Source organism: Mya arenaria, chromosome 7 (assembly GCF_026914265.1).
Source record: "Mya arenaria isolate MELC-2E11 chromosome 7, ASM2691426v1".
Classification (NCBI taxonomy): domain Eukaryota; kingdom Metazoa; phylum Mollusca; class Bivalvia; order Myida; family Myidae; genus Mya; species Mya arenaria.
The window spans coordinates 4,260,084-4,276,414 of NC_069128.1; the positions used below are offsets into that span (position 1 = coordinate 4,260,084).

The 16,331-nt window shown below is 32.3% G+C and overlaps 1 protein-coding gene across 5 annotated transcripts in view; it reads right to left on the minus strand.

The window, feature by feature from the left end:
* Window positions 1-16,331, minus strand: part of LOC128240333 (innexin unc-9-like) — a 361,166-nt gene that overhangs the window by 284,515 nt on the left and 60,320 nt on the right. The window contains exon 1 of one of the 5 annotated variants that reach the window (XM_052956944.1): window positions 14,276-14,286. The exons of the other annotated variants lie outside the window; for them this stretch is intronic. The gene's annotated coding sequence lies outside the window, so the exon portion shown is untranslated. Of the gene's footprint in view, window positions 1-14,275; window positions 14,287-16,331 lie in introns of those variants that run through there. 5 annotated transcript variants of the gene reach the window in all.

Genomic DNA, 16,331 nt, shown 5'->3' on the forward strand with positions numbered 1-16,331 from the left:
TAAGCAAAGTGATATTTATTGGTATTATTTCATTTAATGCAAGTACAACGCGGCGCCACACGACTTAAATAATGTACGTATGGTATGCTGCATAATCTTGTTATTTTGATAGAAAAAACTGTATCTTGCTAAAAAAGCATTGCAACATAGTTAAAAGGAGATGATGGGGTTTTGCGTTTCAGTTCGAAAAAAATATGGTAATGAAATGAGCTTCATTCTTGTACCATTAAAATATTATCATTCTCCGTCAGAAAGTTATTCAACATGTAAGTTGACAACCTGTTTGTATAAAACAAAATCAACATTTCAACGAATGTAACTTAAGGTAAAAATTACAATGAATGATAATGATGAAATAAGACCATTCAAACTACACATGAACAAAATATAGAGAATAACTATATGTTTCAGTGTAAGATCGTCATATCTTTCACCGAGTGAGCACCAACAGTTATATTTCACGAGTGGCATTACCACGAAATAAATACTTTACCTTTTGTGTTCACGACTGAAACGAACAACTTTTACTTTTATTTTACACGGCGGGTAATCATTGGAGCCATAACATTTTGTTATGTGTTGAAAATGCTCCAACGCGTCGTCCGTTTTAGTGCCAATGAGTGGAATATTGATGTAAACAGTGTGTATGGTTTCTTATTTTTAGAGGTTTATACGAGTAAATTAAAAAAATATGGAGAATGTAGTTCCACATAGGAATGGCCATGAGTTGTTCTAAATGTAATAGTTCTGAACAAAATTTAATATCTGATCGTTTAGAACTTGCATAACTTGCTAGGCGTTAATGTCGACAACGTAAAAATCAGGATTTTCGTGAGAATTGTTCTCGTACCTTAGGTTAAAGTATTTTATTTAAATGTGTGTGGCCTTTTTATTGACAAAAGGTTGCCGCGTTACAAATTTTAGAACTTTATTTGTTATACTTGCTGCACTATGCTATCCAGCAATAATACGTCACAATCCGTGGTATGAAGTTAGGATGACACACGCGGTTAACACGAAAACGAGGTAGAACAGCTGCCAGTTCCATTCCATGTTAAGATAAGCCGTTCGATTGAGAAAGCGCAATTGTCAGAAAACATGCAAATCACCTACCGCAAGTATTTGTTGGCGTATGCCTGATTAACCTTGTCTTAATAAAGAGTGTTGGTTTCATTAATTTCTTTCACTGGCTTGAAACTAATTGAGCACACTCAAGCTTTTTTAATAATATATCATTCAAATGCAAAACACCAGGCGCAATAAGATATTCGTCATGTGCTTCCGGTATTCTGTCTATTTTACTCATTTAAATTGAAAATTAAAATCTCTATTGCTGATAAAAACAGCCCCCATTAAGATGAAGGATATTCCTTCTTCAATTTTTGTATTTTTGCTTTTCTTGGCTTGCGGATGAGTTGGCTGTAGAGTTTTCAGCATGTGCCATATTTAACATACTGATCTATTATTTTATTTATATGCATTCACGATATTACTCCGTATGTTGGCAATGATGACAAAAAATCGGAAATTGAAGGACTGTAGAATATCGTTAATATTGTTCTATAATTCTTCTTAATATTCATGTGAAAAACTACTGAAACAAGTTCAGTAGCCAAAAGTTTTGCCAGAATATGTAACATGTGGTGTACTGTTGGAAAATAATTAAGTTTTAGTTTAATGGAATGAGTTGTTACTGGTTTTAAGTAGAATTTGTTTGACTATGTCTCGTACATTTAAATGGCATTATGGTAAATATCAAATTGAAACTGCATCTCTTATCCTCAATAAGCGCCTCTACTGACTGAATATGTGCGCTGTTTTGGAAACAGTGCTGCAAGTTAGTCTGTCAAAATGTTAATGAACTTTCCCAAACTTCGAAATTAATTGACTGTATGAAATGTATCGAAGCACTCATAAGGTACGTCTATGATTAAGTATTGAAAATATTGACTTGTCCAACATTTATTTACCTTTCAACAGCTGAATGATTTATTTTGGAAAAAGGTAAAAGCATAATAAATAGCTCTGGTGATCGATCTTAAATACCACATAACTATATCAAATTTTGACAAGCTTATCACACCTGGATTCTTTATCGTTTGTTATCAGAAAGCCCGTTTATTATCTTTTATGACCTAGCAGGTAGAATTTAGATGTAAATCTAGCATTAAATTAATGGGATTTATTGTTTTTTGTCATTAGCACCTTTTTCACAGACATTTTTATGAGAATGACATCAGCAAAGGGAGATTATTAATTGGATAATTTGGAACGATTGATAATTCGGACATTTGAAACTAGAAACGAAGAGCCGAAGAAAACTTGTGTTTTATGTTTTTCAATATTCGTTTTGTCATCGACCAAAACAGTGCATAATGTTTGTTCTGTATTGGTGGTATTCAAGTATTCATTTTGTATAGGAACAGCTTGCAATGTTTTGGGCATTAAATATTCCTGATCCAAAAATGCAAAGATCATGATCTAATGGATTCACAGCATAAAGAAGCTGTACCTAGAGTTCGAAATTAAGAACATAATTAAGTTGCACCATTGCATTTAAAAATAAGAAAGTATTAATTACACGTACGTAAACTTAATCTATCAGCCAATATCCACGACGCAAAAACATCACTGGTAATAATAAGTAAGATGATGTATACATATTAAGGAGCTGTTTTCTTATAAACACAAGGACCAATAAAGATAGACTGTTCTGTAATATTGCCCATTTGTTTAAAAAAAAAAATCTTTTGACACCTTTACCTAACAAATACCTATTAAGACAACTAATAGTTAATCAAAGCAAGGAATCCCGCCTTTAATATTTGTTATGCCATGAATCCAAGTACAAAAGTCATCTCCATGAGACCGAACTTAATTAAAACCATACGAACACAAAAGCGTGTGATTTTATTTTATTTACGCGTAATCAGCTTGTTAATCAGGGAGAATAAATAAACATAAAGATAAAAAATAAAAGAGAAATAATTGTCTGCAACAAGAGTGATGTAAGATGTTTTTTCATAAGATTAAGCATGTACGAAGCGTGAGGATTTACCTGGAAATAGTAAAACAATACCATGGTATTGTTGAGTTTTGTTTTCCACAACCTGTATGATTTTTACATGTATATTATCTGAGAAATCATTGCTTTGTTGTCGTAGAGAAAGGCAGAATTGTGTTTTGCAAGAATGCTTTTTTTCTGTTCTGTTTTTCATTGTTAGCAATGCGCACAGAGAAGTAAATAATACTCGTTATTTGCAAACGGGACGTTGCACAACCTGTATGATTTCCTACATATATAGTGTGGCAAAGAAAAGGTATTTGTGTTTACCAAACGTTCCCTTTAGCTTTCACAATCAACCGCTAGTAGATATTTTAAAGTCAAAACTGCACAAGCAATTGTATAATACCATGAAATCGACTGAGAGAAGCCCTATTGCATTTACCTAACCATGGCCTTGTTCTAAGACACATTTTTCTTCACTCTATTGTGTCATTTACATGCGAATAAGATTTACGCTTTTTTCTTTGGCATATCTAATAATTGTATTTGTATAAAAGTCATCAGTCCTTTCATTCCTTTTCTGTCATTTTAGCTAAAGAACACACATTTACCTGGGTTTTTTTTCTTTTCGAACGAGTCAATGTTTTTAAACGGATTCATGTTTTTACGAAATGCACGACATACAATTTTAACCTTAACAGTGTATTAGCCGAAATATAATGTTTATATTAACACTTTTAGATTCCATAGCAGACATAAAGATCGTTAACGTTGCGCTGGAAAATAGCGACAACTTAACTGCATTACAATCATTTACATTAAAAAAGAGCTCGCCTAGCAACACAAACTGAAACCAAATTCCCCCTCAGTAGCCATGGACGCCTCCTAAGCGCTCAGATGGAAATAAACAAGTTTCGTGAAAGTGGAATTAGAAAGTTTATCGGCAATACGTAGAGCCCGTAAATTCAAGGCACACGAGCGTATCAGCTTCTTTCGTTTTCAGGTACAATCAACACAATAAACACAACAGATTCTATTTGAAAGTACCATAATAACGTGTTGGTCTTTATTAGCCATTAAACTAGAAGCTGTAAGACTGTTGAAATGTTTGTTAAATCAGATTTTAGTACTTACCGACGATTTTATTAGACACATTATATAGCTTACATAGAAGGCTTAAAAAAGCCGAAGTTATTACGGTTACATAACATGCCTGTCTTACTAAAGCAGACGGGCTAAATGATTCAGAGCAAATGTTCGAGGAGAGATAATTGAAATCTATTTCAAAAACCATCTATCTATTGCATTTGGTCAATGAGTTTACTACAGTTTTGCTTGTACTTGTGTGTTATTGCTCGACGTATCAGTATAATGAATGCTCGAATTAACATTCGACGGAGGTTAAGCGGCCAATGCAACTTTGTAACGTGACGTAGAATTTCATTTGGGCATCATGAACACACTTAACCAAAAGGAAAATAATATAAGACATTTCAATATATAATCCTTAAAAATAAACTCAGTATATTTGCATTCGGTGAAATCTATTTTTTTAACAACTTAATCTCGCAAATTCCCAATATACTAAGTTTATTATAAGTTGTTTAATTGACAAATTATTTCACTAAGTTTCGACAAGATCTGTTACAAACACACGGTTAAGTGCTACAAGTTTCAGCCATGCTTTAAAAAAACATGTTGGTTTGCGTCTTTTTTCATTTATATGCTTACACTTTAAAACATACCTAACAACTCTGCAAACATCGTTTCATGGCTTAAATATCTGATAAAATCCTGAATTTTGTAGCAACCTGTATTGGATCGTATAACAGTAATGTCCATTTAAGGAATGAATTGCGGGGTTGATGTCATTATCGGGTTATGAACGCAATTGGGTTGGTCAATGTGTGTGGAGTCCGAAGGACTCCACGCGTACTTTGACCAACCCAATTGCGTTCATATCCCCGATAATGACATCAACCCCGCAATTCATTCCTTATATTTACACCAATAGTTCATCATTTCATTCAAGAATTTTTAAAAAAATACTTCATTTCATTTAAGAAAACCTTTCAGTAATCCGTTCTCATCCATTCTGTAAATAAAACGACCCGACTATAACCGGAAACATTTTTTTCAAATGACGTCACAATAACGCGGGAAAAGATCAACCACTTGAAATCACTTTAAAACGTAAAATTAAAATAATTCTGGTACCAATATATCTAAAATATAATAAACTTACGCTTTTAAAAATGTTGATCTATATTTTACGGGACCTGCAGGCACAATACAACCAATAACAAGATCAATAGCTTTCATGTATATTGTTATGCAATGTATTACGATCCGAACACATCCGAAGATGTTGCGTTCATCGATTGATGAACGCAATAGCCGAAAGGCAGTTCATTTAAGGAACGGAAGTTGAGGTGTAAATATTTGTAGGTATTCGTCCTAAAATAGATATCAAGAACGACAGCGATCATCCCCATTCACAAGACAAGGTACCAAATGCCTGCCTGATGCCATTTAAAATATGCCCGAAAGTGTTACGACAGTAGTAAGATTTCATTACGGTTTGAACATATCGTAGCAAATCGTAGCAGCACCTGGACAGTTTCAAAAGTTAAAAAAATTATTGCTCTTACCGCATCAGTACCGAATTGGTGAATTATGACAAACCAATGCTAGGCGTTGTACTTACAATCTCCATCAATGAACAACGTTAAATATTTGCATTCTTTGAAAGTAGTTTGTTTTCCTAGGGATCGCTCTACTGGAACGTATCAAGATGAGCAAGGTCATTTCAAGTTTGTTTTTCAAGTACTAACTTTAAAAGCATTGTTTGTGTAGCGATTGCATGACTTTAAAATTTCGTTCGTCAAAGAACATGTTGCTTGATTTAGACTGCTTTCACCAACCTTTTTGTGGCGTTAACACCAATGATCTATCAGATTAGTAGAAACACGAATGTCACGTTTTCAGAACAGAGTTAACCTTATAGAAGCCCATTATCATACCTGTATCAAACAATGTGAATAACAGTTTATCACATCAATTGAGTGGGCAAATAATTGTGTTGGTATGCAATTTAAGATTTATACACCTTTTATAGTACGATGTATTTTCGTCAAGAATCTGCAAACTAGGCATGTTTTTAGATTCTATACTGTACATATCCTCAGGTGATGTAAGACTCAAAGTCTGTGGTGGCAGAACCATTCCAATAAAAATATTGAACGAATTGATAGAATGTCGGCAAAATACCACTGAAATACTAGAAGGAAAATATAAAAAGGTACCAAACTTTTATTAAAACCTTTCTCTCCAATATTTATGTAAAACCAAAATAGAATTAACATTTTAGTGATTTGTTTGCCAATATCATAACAAAAACATTGAAAATTCAGTGCAACGTCATTAGGTTTTGAGAGTATTCATAATCAGTTACAATTTCATCAGCAGATGTTAAAACACGTGTGAAAAACCATGCAGTTTGTAAAAATATAACTATTTTGGTTGATTTAAATTTTAGTATATAATGAATAAGTTTAAAGATCAAAGCGTTATGCAAGGTAGTTCTTGTATCATTCATTGTATTCGAAATTGAAGCCACATAGAAACTACAGAATAAATAGCGAAATAACGAATTTAATGAACCAAGAGCATGAGCATCAAGATGGAACAGGACGTCATAAACTAACCCAGTCAATTAATCATACATAAACACACCCCTGCAAATAAAATATATATGAATAAAACGAAAGAACTTCTAGAATAGTCTGTATCTAACTATTTATAAACCATCTAAAATAGATATATTACTAATAGTTTAGAAAAGGCATCTGTTTTGCATTTGAGAGCTTAATTGTGTATGCATCCCCTTCATGTTCGCGTTACGTTGACAATGATTGATCCGTTTTGCAAAATGATCTATGTGTGTGCCAATTGACTGTCAATTTGTGTCGATTATTGCAAATAAACCTTTATTAATTAAAACATATGCTCGCCCACAAGTGGTTTGTGTTTAGATGGGCGACAAACATATCATAGACGGATTGGACTACACAGTTCATAACATTGGTGTTCGCAAATGACGTATTCAATATTACCCCAACCTGAAGGCCGTTTTGCAGGCAAAACTAGTGTTTTGATGGGATAAATGAACCCCTTTGTATTCGCACACCGCCAGCATCAACATTGAAACGTATTAACACTAGCGTGTCTTCGAGCTTTGTGTGCATTAGATGTAAGAGAATGTGGACAATATTTGGCAGAATTAGACTTCCAAGCGTTTTGTAGTCTGGTGGATGCCATTGATATATTGTTCGATTAACATACCAAAACTACCCTGTGCATGCTTGAGTCATGTTTATCGTGTGTCGATGGAATGGACTCTTTTATTCAATTATGGAAACATTGCCTAATTTCTATTCAATTGACATACATAAATTCATAAAAAGAAAGTTGGTTCCAACTGGACCATGTACGCTAAGAAGAGAAAACGGACAATTGAAGAACACTTACTACACTATTTATCAGATGGAATAGAAGTGTTAGCCTGTGGTAAATTTACTTTTAATTTATCATAGCATTTTTACTGTTGTATACAAAAACAATACTTCCGAGGATTTTTTCGTTTAATTTTCAACCCTCAAGATTTATCCTTGTAAAAAAAATCAGTCCTAGTTTTAAGTTGGAAATTAACCCAAGGCTCTCGTATTAACCGCCGGAAGAATGTTTGCTTTATATAAGTGTATCTTATAATTGCTGGCTATGGCAAATCATATTTTTAATATGGTATTGATTTTCATTTATCAACGAAAAACAGCATTGATTTAGTTTGCGTATTGTATATAATCGGAGTTATTTGTATAATAAGGGCAGATATATGTTACATTGACACTTTAAGGAAGAATCAGAAATGAAATACGAATTGTTCACATCGTGATAAAAGGATTCATTTCATCACTGATAGGTAAATGTATATAAAGAAAGGTACAAACATAGAACATTATTACAGTGATGTTAGTAATTATTCCTCGATATACCTTCTACTAACTTCGATCATTATAACATAATATTTCAAACTGCCGTTTCAATTTCATACTGTAACACATGTACACTTGCAGGCCCCAAAGTCACCACTTTGAAACATAGGCAGGAACATCGCATTTTTGCACAAAACACAAAAATTCACAGGTTCTTAAACAACCACACTATCATGTGTATATGCATTTTGTTGCAGTGCATACAGGGAAAAAACATTATAATGTAGATAACCAGGAAATAGGTGAGACATTGAAAGAAAGACTACCATACACTTCATACGGTCAATTATTTTTGACGTTTGTGAAATTTAATAAACATTGTCGACACCCTACAAGTTAAGATTGATTTTGCCAGAATAACTTGCAGCACTGCATAATAAACAAATAACGTGAATTCAGTTAAGTGACGTATTCAGACGTATATCAACAGTTTCCGTTTGATATTTAACCACACTGCCAGAAGATACAGTTGACGTAAAGTGATAATACAAACGCAAACTGTCTGTGTAGATACTCGTGAAACGGAAGCAAGCACACATATTTGACTGAACAGAACATATCACAAGTTAGGACATATGTTAACTGCTTGTATACTTTCTTCAAGTAAAAAATAGTTTTATCGAGATACTGTTATATAGCTTGTGATGTCGTTGTTGTCGGGGAAAGCGTTATCGTTTTCAAAACTTCGCTGTTTTTTGTTCTATTCTTGTACAATACTAAAATAAACCCTAGAACAAACAGTATGATGACCTCTTTATGATAAACACATATCTGGAACAAACGCAATATATATATGAAAACTAACTAGATACCAAAAGGTTTTGCATGTATATTGACAAGAAGATAAATTGTGAAGCTGGATACCAAAGTAAATTACTATACTTTAAAGTACTGGTGGAATTATTAATTGTAGTAGATTTTTTAGGCGACACTTTTATTTTCATACCAAAGACCATCTAACATATATTTATATATTATATATATATATATTATCTTTGGATAATGGTCGTCAAATTTTGTTTTCCTATCAGCACACCAATATTAAAATATCACGGTTAAACATAATTGAAAATTCATCGAAATCTGGATCAAAACCTTTAACATCAATGTATAATTGTTAACATTATATATGTTTATATTTAGAAATGTTGATTGTACTGCTTAAAATTTGATATATCTCCATTTGTTTATGTTAATTTATACAAATGATCAAAGGAACAAATTAATTAATGTATAATCACCTTACTTCCTGCTTACAATTCAGACTTTGAGAAAAAATAATGATTTAGAGTTAACATCATTTACACATTATGATATATTAAATGTAAGATAAAACAAACATTCATATATTTTATTAACTTTTATTAGGGGGGTAAAACCAACATAATGAAAAACGTAAACAAAAGATTAGGAGAGTATACAATAACGAATATTCAGGAACATAAGTATATCATATGAAGAAAAGTTTCCTTGTGTTTGTAACATGACAATCGACGATGCACAATTGATTATTTCATTTCATATGGAAAATAGCGGAATTCTCGCAATAATGCATTTATCATATGGAAAATATGCACATCAAACGCAGACGGTGCATTCTTTGGCGGATCTACAAAGACATAAATCTCAGTATTGGTGCCAGTCATATGTTTATCTGTCTAGAAACTAATTTAGCGAAATCATACTTGTTGATAGAAGTCATTTAAGCACCACAGTGGGTAAAAACGCACATTATCAATCATTCTTATTCAACAGAAAAGTATCTGTCTTGAACGATTTGAATTGACGATAGATATACTTCTCGTATGCCTTGATAATGCATACATTTGAGATGATGTTACTGAGTGAAGGGTAAGGCAGTTTAATTATTTTGCAAATATTCAAAACTTGTCTTGATTATTATATTCGACAAGCTTAAGACCAGGTATGTAGAATATCCTACCTATTTAACCCTTGCCAAAAATGACAAAAAAACACAATATATTTTGAAGCATATGGGGGAGTTTTGAATTCGATTTATAATGAACTCAATAGAGGAAAGACTTTGGTAAAAATAGCATAACATAATCTGAGGCCCCTCAGATAATGAACATGCCTTCATCAAATCTTTATTTTTAGCACTTTGCCTAAAGGATGATTTGAGTTTACATGTAAAAAAAACATTGTCCCTTTCTGTGCAAATAGTCAAACTTTACATTCCTGTGTAAATAATTGTGTGCTTTTATTGGTCAAGACGTCCAATCAATTTCCATTGAACTTGTACACCAACTCGTGATGATGATAGGAAAGAAACGATTGTAGAAACATCGATCAAAGATATGATACATTTGTTTATACAACTCATCACAAATTATTTTCATTCCTTAAAATTAGACGGACAAATGATGCATTCAAACCATCCTTCAGTTATCTGATTTGTAGATTAAACACAATCATTTATGCCATTTTGTAGCAATAACTGGCAGTCATGCCTTCGAATGATGGTAGATTAAACGCGAAATTATTTTCATAACTTATGACACGAATACAGCCCTAGGTAAATTTTAATTAAAATAAAAATAATAAATCTATTAAATGCATATTCAAATAATAAACATTCTAGATGCTAACTTTAAGGTATTTATTTTACCTTCCTCCACTTATTACCGCCTCACCGTACGCGTTTTCCTGAGAAATCTAAATGGCCAAATGCCAGACTTACATCACATGATAACATTATATTTCTCAGCCTTTCTGACAAGTGATGAGCCGATGCGAATGTTCGTCTAATTTGTGTTTGTGTTTTAAATTTATTTATATTATCTAATGATGACAAATTACAGGTCGTTTTTTATAGTTCGTGAAATATTATACAAAGTCAGTTTGCTAAGGTTGGGCTCCATATTTAGTACAAAAAGTTATTTAAGACCTCAACTGTCATTCCTTAAATGCTATGCTTTTCGCCATTTGCGGTTATCATCCATTGGACGCAACATCTTCGGATATGTCGCAAAACAAAACGTTAAAAGTGTTGATCTTGTTATTGTTTTATTATGTCAGCAGGTCCCGTGAAATAAATCAACAATTTAGAAGGTGTTAATTTATGATATGTTTAAATGCATTGTTTGTATTTGTATTGTCAATTTTAAGTTTAAAGTGATTTTAAGTGGTTGATCTTTTCCCGCGTTATTGTAACGCCATTTGATAAATGTTTCCGATTACAGTCAGGTCGTTCTATGTGACAACGGTTAACTTTGAGGTTTCCTTAAATAAAAATAAATATTTTGTTTTAAGTTCTTGAATAAAATAATGAACTATTAGCGTAAAAATTAGTAATGAATTGCGGAATTGATGTTATTATCGGGAATATGAACGCAATTGGGCTGGTCAAAGTACGCGCGGGGTCATTCATACTCCACACACTTTAATCAGCCTCATTGCTTTCATACCCGATAATGCTATCAATCCCGCCATTTATTCCCTGAATATATGCTATTTAGACGTTTATACCAAATCCCTGTTCTTTCGCAAAGTAAAAACATAATATATACGATTTTTTTCAGTATTTATTTGCCAACACAAGACACCAATAAGTGATTAAGTGTGCACGATTATACAGCCATAACAGTCAGCAAGAAGAGAAATCCTTCGTTAGATACACATCCCATTGACAGCAACGGAAGATGCAACATTGTGAACGCCTTTTGACAGAACCGACTTAAGCGCTGTACTATTTTATGATCTATAGCTGCATAAAATAAAAACAATTTGTATACCTTTTCCCATTTTGCAATTTGAGAATCGTTTCTTTGAACGTTTTAAAGCATTCATTAACGCATCGAAGCTTATGCGATATACCAAAAATGTGTGGTTAGTTATAATTTCCATTCAGTTCTAACCTTTTAGAAAAGACATGTTATATTAAGGTTCTTCGTAATTACTGGTTTACCGTGTCAAAGTAAGCCGATAGATTCTGATTACTTTGAGATCGACTAGACAGATAGGTGTATTGGTTTCAAACATTTTGTCTCGTGTATATTTGTAGAACTATGGCTTGCTTAGCGGTGAAACTGTTGCTGAATTGTGTTAACTAAAATGGCAGTGTGGTTAAAAATCAAACGGAAACTGTTGATATACGTCTGAATGCGTCACTCAACTGAATTCACGTGATTTGTATATTATGCAGTGCTGCAAGTTATTCTGGCAAAATCAATCTTAACTTGTAGGGTGTCGGAAATGTTTATGAAATTTCACAAACGTCAAAAATAATTGACCGTATAAAGTGTATGGTAGTCTATGATTTATTGCTAACATTAAATAGTACCTGGTCTATCATTGTGTAATTTTATGCTGCGATAACCAATCTATTGATTCCCTACATAAATGCCTTTACTATTATTTGATAGTGGCAAAAATCGTCAATTCACATTCTACTTGGGACAACATTTATGCATAAAGCAACAGAAACAAGCTCGGTAGCAAATAGTCTAAACATAAACCCGGTTTAGTGGCACTGGGTAAACGCCAAAGACATAAAAAATCACAAACAAGAAACATATAAGAACAACACAAAAATCCACAAACAGCACAGTGCATACATACTATATATAAAAAATAGGTAACCCTCATATGGGTTAATTTAACATTTTCCTTGAATAAACAAGTAATAAAAAACGCAAATTACCATATGATAATCATGGATGTAAGACAAATACTGGAAATATTTGAACAGCTGATATATTTACTGCGGTATAATGAAAAACCCGTAATAAATCGCTCCGTTGATCAATTTTAAATACCACATAACTAAATCCGAGTTTGACAATCTTAGCTCCCACCGATAGATCTTTATATGCCATCAGCTAAAAACCATTAATTATGCTTATCTTATGACCTTTTTGATAGACCTGAGATATTGATATATTAAGAAGTTAAGTGGGATGTATTGGTTTTTCTCATTAGCACTTTTTTACAGAAGTTTTTGTATGAGTATAACATGGATAAATCGGATAATTTTGTGTATTTGATGATTCAGACAATTCAACATAGTAGTTTTATTCAAATAAAAAGCTAAAGGTATTTTTGTTGCATGTAAAACAAATCGGCTTTTGAACTTAAAAAACATTGCAAATTTGTATAGAAGGTATGCTGCTGTTTTTCAAAATAAAGTCATGTCTTTGTCTATATACATTTATCTATTTTTACGTAGAAGTAGTTTTATGGCGACAGACAATTTAAATGTTAACAGTCTTTATAGACAAAATCGCTTTCTTAAAATCTTTGACAAAACATATACATGCTTGTGTAAATCATTCATTCCGAACATTGAAAATAGGTGACCTTGGTTTCTTTCAGGCGTTATCCAGGTTATAAGATATTGCTCAGATATAAATGTGTTCTTTACTATATTAAATGATAATGATTAAAATGCTTCCTAACAATATGTACCTTTTACCTTTTGTGAAAATTAATAAATATGTTTCATTTGCTTTGTTTACTAACAATGTTAACATTTTCACGATTGCAATATATTTGTGATATGGATTCATTTCCATTGACTTCAATAAATACAGAGTAAACAGTTTAATGAGTTTACAAATACCAAAACTTTCTTTTTCATTTCTCGTGTTTTATAAAAGTAGCATCGCTCGGTAATTGTGCATCATGCTATTAGAAGCCAAGTATAATTTGTTATGTTCGAACATTATTGCAAATCGTTCGGCATTTAGACCATGTTTCTTTTAAATGTAATTCTCTTCAACATTAAATATTTGTGTCATAATGAGTTTGTTTTATCAGCTGTATGATCTTATTCATGTTTATCACATTAAAGTCGCAAGTGCTTACAAGGACAGATAGCGTAAGTCGGTAACAGTCTTTAAAATACTATTGTTTCCTAAGATAAATCGTTCCTGTTAATAAAAGCAAATATAATCACGTGATAGGCAATATATGAGTCGCACCTATTCAAAAAAGCAACTAATATGACGCCGCAAATTATTTTTGAATAGTTCCTGTTCAAAAAGGCAAATTGAATGACGTCATAAAATTTGCATGAATCTTTCCTATTTGAAAAAGCAAATAAAATGACGTCAAAAGGAATGTATGAATCGCACCTGTTCAAAAAAGCAACTAAAATGACGTCATATTATTAATGTTGTAAATTAATTCTGAGATTAAGAGCACAAAGAACTTGTACATCGCATTATATATATATAAGGTGAACTGCACTTACGTAAACTGTAGCTATCGGCAAGATACTTCCATTGACACCATACAGAAGTTGATATTAAAACACTTAAAAGGCTTTTTTCTCTGTCGTTTTGTTGGAAAATAAACTACAGAAACATTTAAACACTTTTACTTTTGAAATACATACAAGAGCATTGAAATATTAATAATAACCAGGCATGACCCGATTTCGATGTGTATTCTTGCAATTAATCCAAGAACACAAATCATTTTCTTAGGACCGAACTTAATTAAAACCGCTAGAACACAATACCATGTTATCGTTTTTATTAGTGCGGAATCACATTGTTATATATATATTGTCAAATTATTACCTCCCACAAGTGTCTCGTTGTATGTTTTTTATTCTTACTATTAAAAATGTATATCACGGGAGGATTTACCTGGAACTAGTAAAAATACCATGGTTCTTTTTGAAAAACAAAGATTTACTTATTCAACCGAACAAACCTGGGTTTGGATTAAAACTAAAAAAAGGCGGCACGTTGTTTTGAAGTTGCAATCGTTGAAGAAAGTTATTCTAAAAAAATGTTTTTAAATAAAATGAACAACGCAAAACTGTTACATATTTTCATTTAACATTTCCGGTGAAATGAACTCCGTCCACATGGATGTATAACATGATGAAACAAATACGGAAGAACTACTTGGACGCCAGTCGCACATTCAACTTTATAATAAGGAAAAGACTATGCCCAAGTCCAACAATCCCGCATAACAAAAACGTTACAACACCAAAAGTGTTGAATTACTTTTTTGAGAAAATGAAAGTACACAGCAGACAGTGAAATGCAGCCATAAACGTAGAAACCCGCGATTACGCGACGATTTTAAGGCCTATTTTGATTGTTTAACCCCCTTTTATACCTGTTTGATTTCAAAGCATATTAGAACTAAGTGAATCATTTTGGAGAAAGGATAAATGCCTCATAACGTCCTTTTCATTCCAATACATTTACAAACATAACTTTATATTGAAACCATAAATATGTGTGATATTCTCTACTGTAATTATATTATACATTTCTAGATGTATGTGTTTTACAATCTCTGGAAAAAACTTATTCTATCGATGGCTTCCATTTTGAGAACTATGGTACAAAAAGGGAGTTCATAAAAATTGAAGTTTTCCGCTAACTTAATACTTTTCCATATTAAATTAATAATATTAGAAAGAACTTGTATGTTTTGGATTCGTACTTATTTTGTTAAAACTTTCTAAAAAAACACACTGTATAAATGTAAAATCAACTAGGTACCGGTTGTCAATTTGCTAGAAGATTAATTGTGAATATTTATGCAAAAACCTACAGAAACAAGCTCAGTAGCAAAAAGTTTAAACATAAACCCAGTTTAGTGGCACTGGGCAAACGCCAAAGACACAGAACACAAAATCACAGACAAGAAACATAGAAGAACAGCACAAAACTCCACAAACAGCACAGTGCATACATACATACTATATTAAAAGTAATATGTTTTTGTATCCAACATATATATATATATGGTATATTTTGGCTATACTTCATTCTCATCCCAAAGAACTTCCAACATTATTTTGTAATATAGGTACTGTGTATTTTATTTTTGTTAAACACTCTGTGTCATCAACCGTTGGCATTCATAATAATGTTGTTTCTATTTAAAACAACTGTGGGAGAAAATGACAACATTTTGTTACATTGTATCGATGTATTTAAAAATGATATACACGAGGAGTCAAGTAACTGTACAAAACGGCCTATTCTTAGGCAGATAATATAAAAATAAAGCATGGACTTTAAATGGAAGGACCCTTTATGCCGTGCAAAGGTCACCAACAGCATTATAAGAAAACATTGAATGGGTTTAGACATATCGTATATATATATATATGTGACCAATGACCGTAACATTGGTTTTTACAAGCAACACAATCATATAAAACACGGTAAAGCATAATTGTGAATTTCATCAAAAGCCTGATCAAAACCTTAAACGTAAAATAGTTTTTTGATGCGCACTGCAATCATTGGAATGCAAACATACTCAATCATTCA